The sequence below is a fragment of the Galleria mellonella genome, unplaced genomic scaffold, assembly GCF_026898425.1.
Source record: "Galleria mellonella isolate WM207_F2 unplaced genomic scaffold, CSIRO_AGI_GalMel_v1 utg55, whole genome shotgun sequence".
In the NCBI taxonomy this organism is placed as follows: domain Eukaryota; kingdom Metazoa; phylum Arthropoda; class Insecta; order Lepidoptera; family Pyralidae; genus Galleria; species Galleria mellonella.
Genome location: NW_026442115.1, coordinates 2432619 through 2449779, shown reverse-complemented (window position 1 = coordinate 2449779; position 17161 = coordinate 2432619). Strand labels below are relative to the sequence as shown.

The 17161-nt window shown below is 33.9% G+C and overlaps 1 protein-coding gene and 1 long non-coding RNA gene across 6 annotated transcripts in view; one reads left to right on the top strand and one right to left on the bottom strand.

Annotated features, from left to right (window-relative positions):
* The window catches only part of LOC113521466 (regulating synaptic membrane exocytosis protein 1), a 142337-nt gene that overhangs the window by 73809 nt on the left and 51367 nt on the right, over window positions 1-17161 (top strand). The window lies entirely within an intron of this gene.
* Window positions 6283-16611, bottom strand: LOC128201584 (uncharacterized). The gene is made up of 3 exons (XR_008253307.1): window positions 16273-16611; window positions 7311-7742; window positions 6283-6849 (listed from the first exon to the last, which is right to left on the bottom strand). It is a non-coding gene; the product is annotated as an uncharacterized LOC128201584 (long non-coding RNA).

Genomic DNA, 17161 nt, shown 5'->3' with positions numbered 1-17161 from the left:
TAGGATAAAGTTATTTTACCTGCCAATCAAAAAATTTTCGGACTTCGTAATAACTTATATTATGCGAGGAAGATTAATTCATAAAGTACATAATGCTAATTTACACCAACATGATGCTGTTCGCTAAGTCATAATTCACTTGGGCGTGGAAAAAATAAAAAAATACCTTCCGCCTAGATGATTTATTCTGGGTCATGTCTCTAAAATAACTCACTTTCGCAACGTTTACGAAACAATAAATCAATGTTTCGTAAACTCAGAAAAAAATATTGCGATTGTTGATGTAAATAAAATAAAACTTATCATAATGACATCACTTAGTAACAATGTCATATTTTTTCATTTTCTTTATGCTAGTTCTCCCTCGCGACTTCATTTGCACAATCGGAAATTAATTGGCTGCAATTAAAAACTTTATTCCCTTATTTCGAGTTTTCTTCTCTTGCAATCAGTAAAAAAAAACAACTTAATATAAAACCTTACAACCCAACCTTCTAACCAGCGTCGTAATAGTAGGCAATATTCTACTCTTACGGAGCGAGACCATACCTATGGCAGTGGGACGTTTATTAATGGTTTGTCAAGGTAAGGTATATTAATGTCCCGGTCTTGAATTAGAAAATAAACTGTTGTCACTATAATTTTGTATCTTAAACTTAATAATAATTGAACTTACATTCTATAAATTTAACTTTATTATGTGCTTAGTTTATAGTAATATTTGAAACATATTTTAGAACTTTCTTGTATTTCATTATACCAAACCGTCAAGTATTTATTTTGACATTTCTAAAAATTCCTAAACTTGGATAAAATTTAAAAAGAAATAGATAAATAGACAACGAAATATTTTAGGAACTCTCTTATGGCTACTTCGTAAATATAATTATATCATATATTGTCAATACAATATGTGGCTGACACGTCTTTATCCGGGACAAATTAAATATATCTAAGTAGATATATGAAGATTACCGTGAGAGTCGTTTCAGATTAGCAATTACTCGCAACCGATTGCACGCAATTAACGTGCCGAGCTTTAATTTCCGTCGCCTTGTGTCCTGGGCCGATCGGATCTATTCTGGCGCGGTCGCAGTTGATCGTGTGTTAGCTTCTAACTAATCAATATTTGTTAATACAATATTAATATATATGGGTGTGTAGAAACGATCGCCGTCAAAAATGTAACAAATTTTTTCAGCTAATTTGATGTTTGGCTGACTAAAATCTTTTTTTAAATCAAAACAAAACGCACTCTTTTTTAGTATTGCAAGTAATTGGATTAAAAATTTATTAGGTTATACTCATACATGAAGTATTCAGTAATGATAATCATCATTACTGCATTGTTTATTTAGTTCTTTCATAGATATTTGTAAGAATTTTTATCGTTTTTATTTTTCAATTTCCTTTGTAATATTTTATCCTACGTATTTAATATTAACTATATATACTAGTGACCCAATTTACACACATTAGAATGAAAAAGTTGACCTATTTTTGGTGATGTATGATGATATATATATATATATATATAGTACGTGTATTAGGTCTATTTATCCTAATATTTAAGTAGATATATAATCAACCATATAACCACCACCAAACACGTAGACAATTTTAATTGTGCTTTATATTGCACAAGCTACTTAAACAATGACAAAGGTACAAAAGTGTTTATTACAGCTGACTATAACATTACATTTTTTTTCTTCTTTATGGAAGAAAGCTTTTGTGTAATTCATTATCATCATCATTATCAGCCTTTAACTGTCTACTGCTGAATATTAGCATACCCTTGGGGGGTTTTGCCAGTAGTTGCCATGTTTGGCAGGCAGATTGGCAATCGCATTTGGAGATGTTTTAAGAGGGACGCTGCTGCCCGTCCCTCGCTCTTCCTTAGTTACCTTTTATGACACCCTCGGGAAAGGAGAGGGTGGCCTATTCTATGCCGGGACCATTTGGAAATGATGCATATCGTTTTTTATTGTTTTAATCTACATATTTGATGAGAAGTAAATTTTAGTCCTAAATTAGATAATGTATTCGGAGTAACAATATAAAAGAGTCTAATATGATATATGTGTATTAGGTTTTGTGTGATTACGAAGTAAAAATATAGTGTATTTCACTTCTTTTCACGTCTTTGTAGTTAATACTCAAGATTTAACAGGCGAATAAGTGAACAAAGAATCATACACTAATAGAAGAAAATAAAGAGAGAATACTCGAAATAAAAGCGTATACTTACCAACCCGCCACTGGAACAGCGATGTAATAGCAGGCAAATATCCTCCTCAAATTAGGAGAGATCCGTGTTTAGTAATGGAACGTTAAAGAGTTGTACAAATGGTATGGTGTAACTAATTATTTCCTTAGCAAAGTCTATGTTATTGTTAAAATGTATGTAAATTCCCCGCATCTATGCGTGCCTATACAGGTCCCACAGCGGTAACACTGAAACCGACCAACTAATTGAGCACGTCCAAATGGCTACAGATTCCCTGCTTGAGCAGATTCCTTCCGCTGAAGTCGTGATTGTTGGCGACTTTAATGCCCACCATGCCGAATGGCTTGGTTCGCGTACAACCGACTATGCGGGAAGATCTGTTCATGACTTTGCTTTGGCTTATGGTCTGACACAGCTTGTTTCCTCGCCTACGCGAATCCCTGATGTGTTGGACCATTCACCTTCACTGCTGGACCTTCTGCTGACCACCCACCCAGACAATTATGTGATCTCCGTCGAAGCCCCGCTTGGATCGTCGGATCACTGTTTGGTGCGGAGCGAAGTGCCTCTTACGAGTCCGACTCCACCTCGTTCTACGGGTAGACGTCGCATTTGGCACTACAGGTCGGCAGATTGGGATGAGATGCGGATTTTTTTCGCATCTTACCCATGGAGGCAGGTTTGCTTCACACTGGATGATCCCGACGCCATTGCCGATTCCATTGCTGATGTGGTGCTTCAGGGAATGGAATTATTTATTCCTAACTCTGTGGTGCCCGTCGGCGGGAAATCCCAGCCCTGGTATGGAGCCTCCTGTAGAACAGCATCTCGTCTGAAACAGGAGTGCTTCCTAACCTGGGCTAAAGGTGTGGCGTCGCGAGATCCTAACACCAGTGCTCTTAAAAAGAAGTATAACTCTGCCTCTAGGTCTTTCAAAAGAGTTATAGCCACAGCGAAGTCAGAGCATATTAGTAGAATTGGCAAGAGACTGGCTAGTTTGCCCTCTGGGACTCGAGCTTTCTGGTCTCTTGCCAAAGCTGCACAAGGGAATTTCTGTAAGTCATCTTTTCCACCTTTGCGCAGAGAGGATGACTCGTTGGCCCAGAACGCTAAAGAAAAGGCCGATCTTCTTGGATCCATCTTTGCGTCAAACTCGACATTGGATGACGGGGAGAAACCACCACCGACCATCACGTGTTGTAGGAGCTCTATGCCTGACATTAAATTCACGCATAGCTCAGTGCGTAGAGCACTTTTCTCCCTCGAAATCCATAAGTCGAGTGGGCCTGATGGTATTCCTCCAATTGTGCTTAGGACGTGCGCACCAGAGTTGGCTCCGGTTCTTACGCGTCTTTTTCGGCTTAGCTACTCATCGGGCATAGTCCCAAAGTTTTGGAAGACTGCTCTGGTGCATCCGATCCCTAAAAAGGGAGATCGCTCAGATCCAGCTAACTATAGGCCCATAGCTATCACTTCCTTATTCTCGAAGGTTATGGAATCCATCATTAACCGTCAACTGCTCCGGTACCTAGAAGAGCACCGGCTGATCTGTGATCGCCAGTATGGCTTTCGACAGGGACGTTCGGCCGGTGATCTTTTAGCTTACTTAACACACCGATGGGCAGTGGCAATCGAGAGTAAGGGAGAGGCCTTAGCAGTTAGTCTGGATATTGCGAAGGCCTTTGATCGGGTGTGGCATAGAGCGCTGCTTTCAAAGCTACCTTCATTTGGGTTGCCTGCGAGACTGTGCATTTGGGTCGCCAGTTTTCTCAAGGAACGTAGCATTAAGGTCGTAGTCGACGGTGCATGCTCTGATTTAAAACCTTTGAATGCTGGTGTCCCGCAAGGCTGTGTACTATCTCCGACTCTGTTTCTTCTGCATATCAATGATATGTTACAGATAAGTAATATTCATTGCTATGCGGACGACAGTACAGGAGATACATTATATACCGGTCATGCAAAGATCTCGCGGGCACATACCGATGAGTGCCGGAATAGACTTGTGTCTGAAATCGAAACTTCACTCCATCAAGTTTCGATCTGGGGTGAACAAAATCTTGTCCAATTTAACCCCAAAAAGACACAAGTCTGCGCGTTTACCGCAAAAAAGACGCCGTTTGTCGTATCTCCTCACTTTCAGGGCACTTCCCTTGATAAAAAGTCAAGTCTAGGAATTCTGGGCGTTGATATATCTTGCGACGTCCAGTTTTGCGGTCATCTGGAGGAGAAGGCTAAGATAGCTTCCAAAAAGTTAGGAGTGCTCAATAGGGTGAGACGATATTTCATGCCAGAACACCGCCTGAAATTATATAAAGCCCAAGTCAGGCCGCATATGGAATACTGTTCTCACCTGTGGGCAGGAGCGCCACAGTACCAACTCCTTCCGTTAGACCGCATTCAAAGTCGGGCGGCTCGAATTATCGATAGTCAACGCCTTACTGTCCGACTTGACCCATTGAAACTGCGCAGAGATGTTGCGTCTCTGTGCATCTTCTACCGAATTTATCATGGGGAGTGTTCTGAGGAATTGTTCGGATTGATACCTGCTGCTGATTTTCACCACCGTACAACCCGCCACAAACTAAAGTTTCATCCCAATCATCTGGACGAGTGGCGGTCTTCCACCGTGCGTTTTTCAAGGCACTTTCTTCCACGCACAACCATTCTTTGGAATCAACTTCCAGCAGCAGTATTTCCGAACCGATACGACAACATAACCTTCAAGAAAAGAGTATATTCCTTTTTAAAAGGCCGGCAGCACACCTGCAATGCCGCTGGTGTTGTGGGTGATCATGGGCGGCGGTAGTCACTTACCATCAGGTGAGCCGCATGCTCGTTTGCCCCCTGTGTTGTAAAAAAAAAAAAAAAAAAAAAAAAAATTAAATTTAAAATAACGGAAGAGAAAGTTGTTATACTTTAACAAAATAACATTAAATGATGACAATAAATACAGAACATGATCAAGTTACTTAAAGATTTGGTATTATCTAGAAATATTTTAGAAAATTTAAACTAAATAAAAATTTATTATGTGTTAACTAGTATATAAATATACGTCATGTAGACATTTATTATGTAATAATAAATAATAATATGTAATGAATTAACTGATATCTTTGTAAATTAAATTTTTACCTAAAGAAAGCAAAATTTATATTTATATTTTTCCCCACTTTATACACGCGTAGCAACGAAGAAAAACTTATACTTGTTATGATAGCGTTAAAATAAGAATAATAATTGAAATTGTACAATTAGTAGTATTCGTAGTAATTAATAATTAGTTAATTAATAATTAGTAGTTTTTTATAAGTAGAAATTATTAGTAGCATCAGACCATTCTCAGTGTTGTATGTAAATGGGTCTATCTTTCATTTATTTTTCCACTTTGTCCGTATCATTTGACATGTCGCCTTCAGAAACATTAGATGATTAGGTTTTTTAATTACATCTGCCCATTTAGTTTTCAATGTTTTTCTGTCTCTAAATAGACAACTTATGACTAGACGAATACCATATCAGCCGTTAATTGTCCATTGCTAAGCATAGACCTTTAGGACCATAGGAACTGGGTTTACCAGTAGTTATCATGCTTAGCAGGCGGGTTGGCAAATTAAGTTCCCATCGTCGCCTCTTACTACACCCACGGGAAAGGAAGAGGTGACCTATTCAGCAAAACTATATGAAATATAATAGGTACATCTACCTAATTAAAATGCAGTGTTTTTATATTAGAGGAATAATCCTTATTTAGTAGAACTTTAACTTAAGGTAAGTAAATCATAATTTCTTAAGACCAAGGTATGTAAACACAGTCTGAATTGAATTTGTGGTAAAATAATTGTGTGCCTTTCATGTCACGTGCAGGCAGGGTCTCGAGAGCAAAATTACGAACGTGAGCAAACAAAACTTCCAAGCCATATATTTTTATATGAATTCGTCACCTATTCACATCGTTAAATATATAATACGAAAGATATAAAATGAGAACCTGACCATAAACTGAGGTGGCTACAACTGACTGGTCACTACGTTCTAGGTATATAATATTAATATTTTCGTTCTGTTCTTTACGTTAGCAAACAAGAAAAACTGCTGAAATTTGTCTGGAAGCCATATAGCCTGTATAAAACAAAATTATACATACAACTAGGTACTATAATGTATAATGCATATATTATACCCACATAGACTCAAATAAATCAAAAAATACTAGCTAATACATTCTACTATATAATGTATACAAGTGTTAAATTTCAATGAAACGAATAAAAATAATATTGATGTGCAAATTACTAATATCGTATTCAAACCGTACTTATTATTCTTTATGGCAAGCGTAGCGAGAGAGGCTGCCGGCAATGATTTTATTTTCTTGTTTTGTGTGCATTGTTACGCAGGACTGTTGGAGAATGGTTCAAATTGACTCGTGAACAAGAGCGTTTCGCGTAACGTTCTTTAAACAGCCAATTTGCTTGGCGACACTGCACACTAAGATACGGCGAATATAAAGGGCGGCGTTTAATGAAGACACTTATCACGTTCTCCTCGTTGAAGTGATTTGCGCTAAATTCGTCCTGAGATCTACAACTTCATAAAACACGCAGATTTGTCATCTGTAAATTAAATTACGTAGATATATAACAGTAATATTATTTATTTACATAACATTATAATCTAGTTATAAAGTGCTAAAGAGTGTAATAATTAAAGGTAAGATGCTCTATTGTTAGAGGAAAAGAAAGGGTAATAGATGATGACCCTGTTTACTTAAACTAGATTTTTACTCCAGCTACATTACATATATGTAGATACATACGTTCTCTTGTATTAGGATATCATAAGTATACCTACTCAAATAAAAAATTCCATCTTCTTAATTTAGGTATAAAGTTTATAACAAAGTTTATAAATAATGCTAATTTTCCATTTAATATTTTTACCATGGATATGGATTATACTTCATTATTTAGTAAGTAGGTGAAAGTCCCAATTTTATGAATCTTCTGTGGATATTTGAAGTATTATAAATTCTGCTTTATTGATATTAAGTGCTGTTTTTATATTTAACACTTACCTATATTCAATGTTTTGTTCAATCACTTGGAATTTCTAAACGCTTCTTCCAATTATTTCAACTTTTGTTATTGCTAAACAGGTTAGATGAAGTGTCCAAAATGTTCAACCACTCGAATTAATTATTCACTGAACATTAACCAAATTCATGACAGAAATTTCTCTACAATCTACTAAAGTAATTAATTATGGAATTATTTGTCAGCTTCCCGAGAATGTGAAATCTTTTTACCGAGGTGTTTGCTAGACAGCTTCTATCTTTGATTAGAAATATAAAGAGCTTAAAATTGAAATCCCCACGTCTGTCTGCGTTAGCTTTTTGAAATTCGGTATAAACAATAATATGTTTTTTGATAATTAATTTTTGTGAATTTGTCACGACATGTCGGTCCAATGACTTGACTTTATCTTCACCTCCTGGCATGCTGCTGGTCTATAAAAATGAATAGGATTGATGTTTCCTTTTTTTCTCATAAAAAATCACATGAATACGATGCTTTGTATACTACAGAGATCGAATCCTCTCTCGAAGTATCCGAAGTCTAGTCTAGCTCTAAGTAACCGCTACAATACTAAGATCTCCAATTTAACATTATTACTATGTACTCATAAATGTAACATATTAATCAGTTAAAAAAGTCACCATCAATTTTAATAAACTTGAAGAATGGAATCGGAATTTTATGGGCGAGTCGTAAAGTTGGTCCCGGCTTTATATGTAGGCCATGAGTTCGCCCACCTGTAGCTGTGGTGTTGTTATGTGTGCAAGACACCTCCAAGGCATGCCTCAAACGTTTCTACGTGGAGGGACTTAAAAGGCCTCATTAGCTAGTTTATTCAGGACCAATAGGTCGGTACTGGCAGCTTTCACTATTTATCTATTTAATTATACAACAACTTTCAGTTTTCAATTTACATTTCAATTCTCTGAAAAAATTTTGTGTATAGTTTACACGGTATTTTATGGTATGGACAAAATATAAAACGTTGTGTTATGATATTTTATACTAATATACTAACTCATAAACGTTTACCTTATAATAATAATTTTTTCTCGTACCTTTTCTGCTTTACATTACCCGCTAGTCATTTTTTTCTCTCACTGCATTGGGTTGACTGGAAGAGATCTCATACAGAGATAAGCTCGCCCTTGCTAACAAGTTGTTAAACTAATTACTGTATCTTTATTTTCAAGTGCAATAAAGAATATATATATATATATATATATATATATATATATATATATATATATATATATATATATATATATATATATATATATATATATATGAGATGGGAAAAATAATATGCTGCTTTTTATTCCAATTACTGAACATATTACGTGAACGAAGTCACGGGCAAATTTATTTTTGAATGGACAATTCTCTTATTCAAAGTGGAACATTTTCTTTACCTTAAATAATATACCTAATAACAATACCTAACCTACTTAGAACAACAGATACTCGTCAATACTCAGTAGTAGTGAAATAAGTAAACATATAAAATAAATAAATATGAGATTAATAGATAAAATTAATTGTCCTGTTCGTTTTTATAGGTGACAATTATTACTTTTTATCAAATGGACTATGAGGTCCTTTTTTATTTTCAGTTGCATGAAAAAAATTTATAAATATTTTAAAATAGGTATGTAATTCTTTCTAAAAGTCATGTAACTTACTTGACTATATTATAGTTACTATACTATAGTATTTAGTTAGATTAAACATATTTAAATCTCATCTCTATAGTCTTAAAATGAGTTACTTCGATATGAACTTAATCAGTTGTAGTTTAAATTAATAAATTCTTTAAAGTCTGGACAATATCAAGAACAAATAGATTGTCTAATAATGTCGACAACACAATTGGGTCATTGATATTTCACCAGAATAATACAAAATATTCCCTGTCGAATACGTTTTAATACAACCATCTGTATGTATCCGGCTTATCCTAGTGGTTTAAATGGCAAATGAATCAAGGGGACGATAGAAATAGTGGATGGATTAAGCAGCGTAAGGTTGTCAAGGGATATAGTCGTATATATATAGAGATGTTCTCACACAGGGCCGACCTAACCTTTTACTGAGATGCCTTGGGCAAGTTTTTTGATGAAACCCGGCGCCTTACCTGACGGCGAAAACACAAAGGTAATCGGGGATCTGATCCTATGGCGCCTCTTAGATTTCGGCGTCTTTCATGGTCCTGTCACTACCGGACGCCACTCAACCAAATCCCCGCCCCCGCAACTGGTCACACAAAAAAATGCTTAAAAATCTGTTTGGCAACATATTGTGCGTGGGTATAAATATGCCTAAAATAATGTACAATCAACAAATCTATTTTATTGAAGTGATTCACGTCGTATATATTGTTTAGATAGATAATGCTTACTTTCTTTCGCCGAGCTAAATGTTTTCCTAAACGATTATGTAAAGCGTTTTGAGTGTCGAGTGACAAAAAGGCATTTTGAGTGAAGAGAGCCTTTTCAAGCGCCTTCCAAAATAGGAGAGGGTCTCATTTCGCCTGTATCTCTTTGTGTATGTGATATTGTTGTCAATTCTAAATATTTTGATAATTCTTTGGGTTTGCTCCCGTGTTGTTCCCATATTAATATTGTCACGATTTATGTTGCTTTTTCTTTCTGAATATATTAATAATTATTTTTGCAATCGATACGGTTTACTCCAGTTTATGGGGGGAGAAGAATTGTTAAATTAAATGTTAATGGGAATTAGTAATTCCATTACGAGCATTGTGATTAGCAATTCTCTATCAGGTGAACATCTACGTGGTTAATTATTGTAGAATTCGTCACGAAAGGCCAATTGACCTGCTTTCGTTCTCATCTATCATACGTCGCTGATGTCCCATCTGTGTATACCGATAGTACAGACGGGATTATCATTAAATTGACATGAATTGAATAAAATCCCGTGTGTTGTGGCTGTTTTTGTTATGGTACAGTGAAATCTACTTTCTTAAGTACACCTGTTATCAAAATTTTAAGATTTGTTTTTATATTTTTAGCGGTTTTTACATCTCAGTATGCATATGTTCGATATCGACACGGGCGGTACCGCAGGGGGCGGGCGGCTGCCGCTGGCGGCCGCTCCCAACGTGCCCTCATTATTGCTTATATGGGACTACGAGTGGACACTTTATTGTGCTCATTTTACACATTCAAACTATTTAATATGTAAAGTAGTTTGTCCTTTTCAAAATCGGTAAAGCTATTGTTTTGTCTTCTATTCTTTGAATACTAATAATAATCATGTATTTATTACTATTTATGTACTATTTACAAATTATAGCGGAGGTGTAATGGTGTAATTCGTCATTTTGATAAAATAATGTTTAGATGTGATTTATTTACTTATATGACATAGTTAGAAGATAGAGAGTGTTGCTGGAAAATTGGCGACCTATTTTTGTGTTTTTTTTTTATATTATTCTGCTTCAAATTAAAAAATAATGTATGTTTTTAACACCTTTTTTTGTTAGTTTAAATATACAGTGTACATATGTTGGTTTTATTGTTCTCCAATTAAAGGTATTTTTTTAGAAAAATGGTACATTTATTTACATATTAAAATAAGAAATAATGAGTACTAATATATTTATATCATAATCACATGGCATGATTTGACAATTTAAATGAGTTTCAAAAAAATACTTTTCTAACTTTCTACTTTTGACAATAAAACATAGAAATACTATACAACATCAAATTTATGACTGTACCTATATTTGTGAAAATAAATTACTGATTGATTAATATGATGTTTGTGTTTTAGTTTAAATGGGTTCGATGGAAGATGATAGAGAAATTATTGAGTACAGAGTAGGTATTTAATACCACCACCACATTCTTATTATTGGTAAAGCATGAAGGTACCACTGGCGCCACAGCCTATTTTGTGGTGACGATTACCACTTTCTATAAGATGAGCACAATGTTTTTGCAATTCGAATATTTTCAAGTTATAGCTATATGAGTATTAAAGTATAAGGTAAAAGTAACAGAGTTATATTTTTTCACAATTTGTTTTTAATAGATGCAAATGAAGTGTTAGCCCCACCTGCAGCATCAGTATACACTGGCGGGTACCAGTAAGAAATGATAGGTGAGAATGAAAGTGGATTACGGAGCAGTCAAGTCACAACCTTATCGACGTTAACATAAATACTAACGTAACTTAAATCTTTATACTCACACCAGGCACACTGATAAGATAACCAAACGCTTGAATATAAGCTCTACACTGCTTTGTAAATTAGAAGTCGACGTATCACCCACATTTAGTTTTAAACTACGAGCGGCAACTAATTAATTTAATTCGTTTAGACTCTTTGTACTGAGAACAAATCCACAATAAACATAAACAATTTACTTTCGCACGTTTGAGCCTAAAATTTAAATAGATAGGATAACCAAGTTCTGACTTAATCGATTTAAATAATAGACATTTTATATTATTCTGACAAAACATGCCATCAAAACGCAAAGAAACGTCGCAAATGAATAAGTAAGTACCTTTTAAATTGAATAAATTTGCAAGAGCTTCTATGTAATATAAAATTCAATCATCTAGATACTTGAATAAATTATATCAACTTTTAAGTACTTCTTATACCTAATTCAACAATTACTATAAAAATGAGTAATTAATATTTAATATTAATTTTAATATTATATATATATATATATATATATATATATATATATATATATATATATATATATATATATATATATATATATATAGTTCTTCTCAACAACAACAACAACACAGGTCTAAAATGAACATGAAGAAGACTAAAATCAACGTCAACCATTGACGTTCGTACAACCGGTTATAATTGAAAACACTAAGCTCAAAATTGTAGACGAGTTTGTATACCCGGAAAAACTTGTCCGACTAGGAAAGTCCAATTTCGACGGAGATCTCAACCAACGAAACCAATTTGACTGGACAGAGTTCGAAAAACAACACTACATCACACCCAAAACATCAGAAAATTTGAAGACGAAGGGGTTTATCGGTACGTGTTGCCAGTGATGACCTATGAAACTGAAACATGGTCTGATTGCAGGGAGACAGTAGATGCAAGTAGCTTAAAACCGTTCCTTGTGGCAGTCTACGAAAGAGGACTATGTTGAGCAGTAGACAGATAACGACTGATGTGACAATGAAAAAATATTTAATATAGTAACATGTAATCTGTGGTTTAATTCACCCCAACAGATAATCTTTAATATAAAAAAAACCTATTTTTACTCCAAAGAGTTAGGTACGAGTTTAGTTATGTATTTTTGTACATATATATATTTTACTGTTTCCTTATAGCTTCTAAACTTATATGACTTACATTTAATCTTATGTTTTACCAGAAAGTAACTTTGTACAGTCTGCCACAAACAATTTGCTCCTTTGACATTGTTATAGTAAGTTATTACTAAATCGAAAATAAAAATAAATCTAACGTAAACGAATCGAAATAGAGCAAAACACTTATTTCATAGTTTTATAATTTCTATTTGTAAAATCTGTACATAAAGATATATAAAAAATAAAACACTAAAATAAACATACTATATAACAAACAATGGTACATTAAAAGAATGAAAGGAATCAATAGAATGGTCGAAGGTAAATTAGGTATATCAATGAAACGGGAGCTTTAAAATAAAATCTTACGATAGCTACCTGCTTTAAAAGATTTTATTTATTGCGCCATTTTCACGTCGTTAGGAAGTACGTTTCAGAGACGTGCAGCACGTGCGATAATTTGGTATTATATAGGCAAATTGAGAATCAAATCATTATTGTATTCAAGCGAATATCAGATTGCCAATGAAAGTTTGAGATTTTTCTAAAGGCAAAGAAAAAGAGGATATAAGTAGAAGAGAAAATTAAAAATGTGAATATTATAAAGGTTTATTGGAAGCCACTTAAATAAGTTACAGTAACTAGAAATATGAAAGTTCGTCCTTGCTAAGATTATTAACATATCGAATTGACACATAAGTTTTCTTAACCTTTAGGTTTATCAATCAACTCTTGTAGGGCTAGCTGTGTTATATGTCAGCATAATCATGAGCAGAAAGAGGAAAGATTGAATCAGCAATAATTTTGTATTTGAAGAAATTGTGCAAGCGCCTTAAAGAGGGAAGGGTGGCATTTATGTCGATTTGAGGAATTTTATCAGTATCAAGAATAAACCCACAATTATATAGTGATCCTTTATAGGAATGAAACTTCTTTGGATTACATTTTTACTGTTCCTTATATATTCTAAATTGACTTTCGGAAATTCTTACTAGATCAAGAAATAATAATTCCACAAAAACGAAGCCTGATCAAGTCGACTTTCTAGCGGGCCACTATGCAACCCATCATGGTTATAGAGAATTCGCCACGATGGGTTAGTCTAACTTAAGTCTCATCATTTCATCTTCCACTGGTGTCCTGACATTGTATACCATTACCATAGTCCTTTTACCTTTTAAAGAATGTAATAAGTCATCAAAGTTTGCTGTAAAAGAACTCCGAACGTACATGTAATTCCTAAAAAACTTGATACTATGATATAACAAGATATTTTAATAGACGATTTATTAGATTAATGTTTACTTCAACATATTTCATTAACTGTTGACAAAATTTAATTTATGTGTGTGGAGGCTCTGTGTATCATATAAATTGCGTTTAACGTGACATCATCCGTGGGAAGAGGAAGTTGATTGAGCGAGGCGGTGTCGAGCTCACGAGGGGTGTTTATACCGCAAACGTTTTGCGGAAGTATTGAGCCCATGTCATGTTTACACACCTTCCTAGGAAGAATGTCCAACTATTATATATTTCTTCGTTGATAACATCTGTTGGCCCTTTTTATATCTACTTGAACACTATCTCATTCAAAAGATATGTCTCTTAATAAAAAAAAATATGTCAAACCACAGTTTAATTCACACAAATTCCTTTTAGTTATTTTGAAGCAGAATATACCTACATATACAGAATTAATAAAATCTATTTATACAACTAATTCTCTTCGATAAATCCCATACGAGGTAAGTAGAAAGGACTGAATGCCAATAATAGTACCTAATAACAAATTATTACTTTTATTTGGAACGCTTCTTATTACGTTGAACAGTAGATATGAGATCATGTTCAGTGTAATGTTTTTTTTAATGGCTTATAATGGAATGGTTACCCCGCCTGCGCTAACGCTATACACAGGGGCACCAGTAACGGATGATAGGTGACGATGAAAGCAGACCAGTTAGCTCATCGTAGCGAATTTTACTAGAATTAATCACAATGGTTTTCAGGGAAAATCGCGTGGAGGTCGGCCTGGTGTATTGCTAGTAATGGGTCAGCAAGACCCCATTTCTAATAGTGTTATTACAACACTGTAATTAGTGTTGACACTTGGCATTTCTGATGATTTTGGACGAAGGTATATAATAATTCATAGCAAGTATGACATCATCAACAATTGTCGCCGCAAATGAATAAGCATTATTTGCATTGAAATAACGTTGTCGCTAAGGAATAGACGTGAAGTAGGCATTCATTCCTTCCCAATTGGTTAATGATTAATACTTGTTTTTAGTATGCTATAACTGAGGATAAAGAAAAAGTTAATATGTTGTTACAATAAGACAATATTGACGAATGATGATGGCTTTAATTTCGATTCTGTAACCGATCGTATTAATCGTCAGCAAAAGGTCCAACCAAATGGTTGAGTTATTAACCTTGAATAGCATTATTGTAAACTGATCAATCGTTTGAGTTACTCCATGAGAGGGAGCAAAATTAAAAGCGGTTCTACCGGCAAGAACTCAACCCAACCTCTTTATAAAGAGCATTAAAGGCCCCCAGAAATACTATCTGTGTTGGAAGCCGCTCATGCTCTACATTAGTTTCTCCACTCAAGTACTCAAATAACCGGGTAGTCTTTGTGTCACCGAGATAGGATCTGTATAGGCATACAAAAATCCGGTCCCATATTCATGTGCACCCATAAAACAAAAAAGAAAAGATCCTCCAAGAACGGGAGAGGTTGGCAACAAACCTCCAATCGGAAAAAGGCAGTCCTGGCCTTTACCAAAAAGTTTTTCTGCAACGAATAGATAAGATAAATCTGCAGGACAGGATCTGAGTTTGAGTTACAAAAAGCATTTTCATTTTTACAGTTTCAAAGTGTTGGTGGTGAGTAATAAAACTGAAATCTAAATCGCATATACTTCAAAGTTGCAAAGTTTTCAGAAAACTCAGTTTTGAGAGTATGCTGAACCGCTGAAACATCAATTCGTCAATTATTTCTTATCATGTTCGAAATGAGGTAAAAAAGGCGTGTAATTGTCTTCTAAGACAATGTTACGTGACATATTGGACAAATTGTACGGACTGCCTGTATTCAATTAGAATGTATTCGTTTTCTGTACATTCCGTGATTGGAGTGGCGAGAGAGGGCTCAATAGAAAAATTAACTAGGATTGTTACTTTTGTAAAGTAAATTGAAGTATGCCCTCCTATCTATTAATCTTATATTAAACATTAAATAAATATAAATAAACTTGGCCAGTCTTTTTATCGAAGAAACAATTAATAAAATAAAAAAAATAGCTAAAATAAAAAAGTTATATGGAAAATATTTTTTTCACTTATTTAGTAATATGTTACATAAAAACATTTTATGAACTTGGAAAAAGCAATTTTGATAACTCTATATTACAAAATCTTTAAACCTCATAAGCACCCTTTAGACGTTTCTCTTCGCCCACTTGGCATTCCTATTGCCATTTTTTTGTTTCTTTCTATTCCTTTAGCATTTCGAATTTCCTCATTTTTATAAAATTTAATATATCAACTTACTTTTTAGAACAACAATAATTACAACTTACTTTTTATATAATCAGAAGTAAAAATTTTACTTACATGTTTCGAAATATCGTCACCTCTATGGCAAATTTACGAATATGCAGTTTTTTCAAATTTGACATTTCTTTAATAATCTACATTTTGCGCCATACTACTTATTGTGGCTTATTTTCAATTTTCTATCTCTAACGGTTAAAGAAATCGAGAAGCTCGAATCCCTATATTTTTGTGATATACCCAAAATAAACTTACTTAGCATATTTTTATAGTATTTTCTATAATAAACACTTTAATTTGAAAATTTCAATAATTACTTTATCAATTTTTCAATCCTAAGTTAGTTATTTTGCATTAATAATTGCTATAACGTTGTTATTTAAACTGAAGTTTTCTCCAAAACACGTGATTTAACCTTGATATATTTACAAAAGTGGCACTTTCGTTAGTTTGCCAGATATTAAAATAAATTATTTTCTTTGGCAACTTATGAAACTGCCACTTTCGTAGATTTGCTGTTGTATAACTCAATACCTAGAAACTCGCATATATGAAGGTGCAAAGTAACTGATGATTAATTAAGTGCATTCAATAAAAACAGAATTTTAAAACTGTTAGCATGATCTTTTACAGTAGTCTTCTGTCAAAAGTTATTTACATTTTAATGTTTCAAAACGTTCCCCTGTAAAATGTATCTTTTTCAGTTTCGTAAGTTTACCATAAAGGTGACGATATATGCACTGCAAAAAATAAACTACGGCTAAAATATAAAGAATGTATTTAACTTAAAAATTATGCACTTTCGCACTACAACTTTCAAAAATATTTTCGAGTTTTTAAGTTTTCTGTTAAACCTATTAAGTTTTGACATAGAATGAAATATGTTTGGAATTTGATAACTGTTACTTTAAAATATAAAAAAGTTTATTTTACTAAAATACTATTTGCA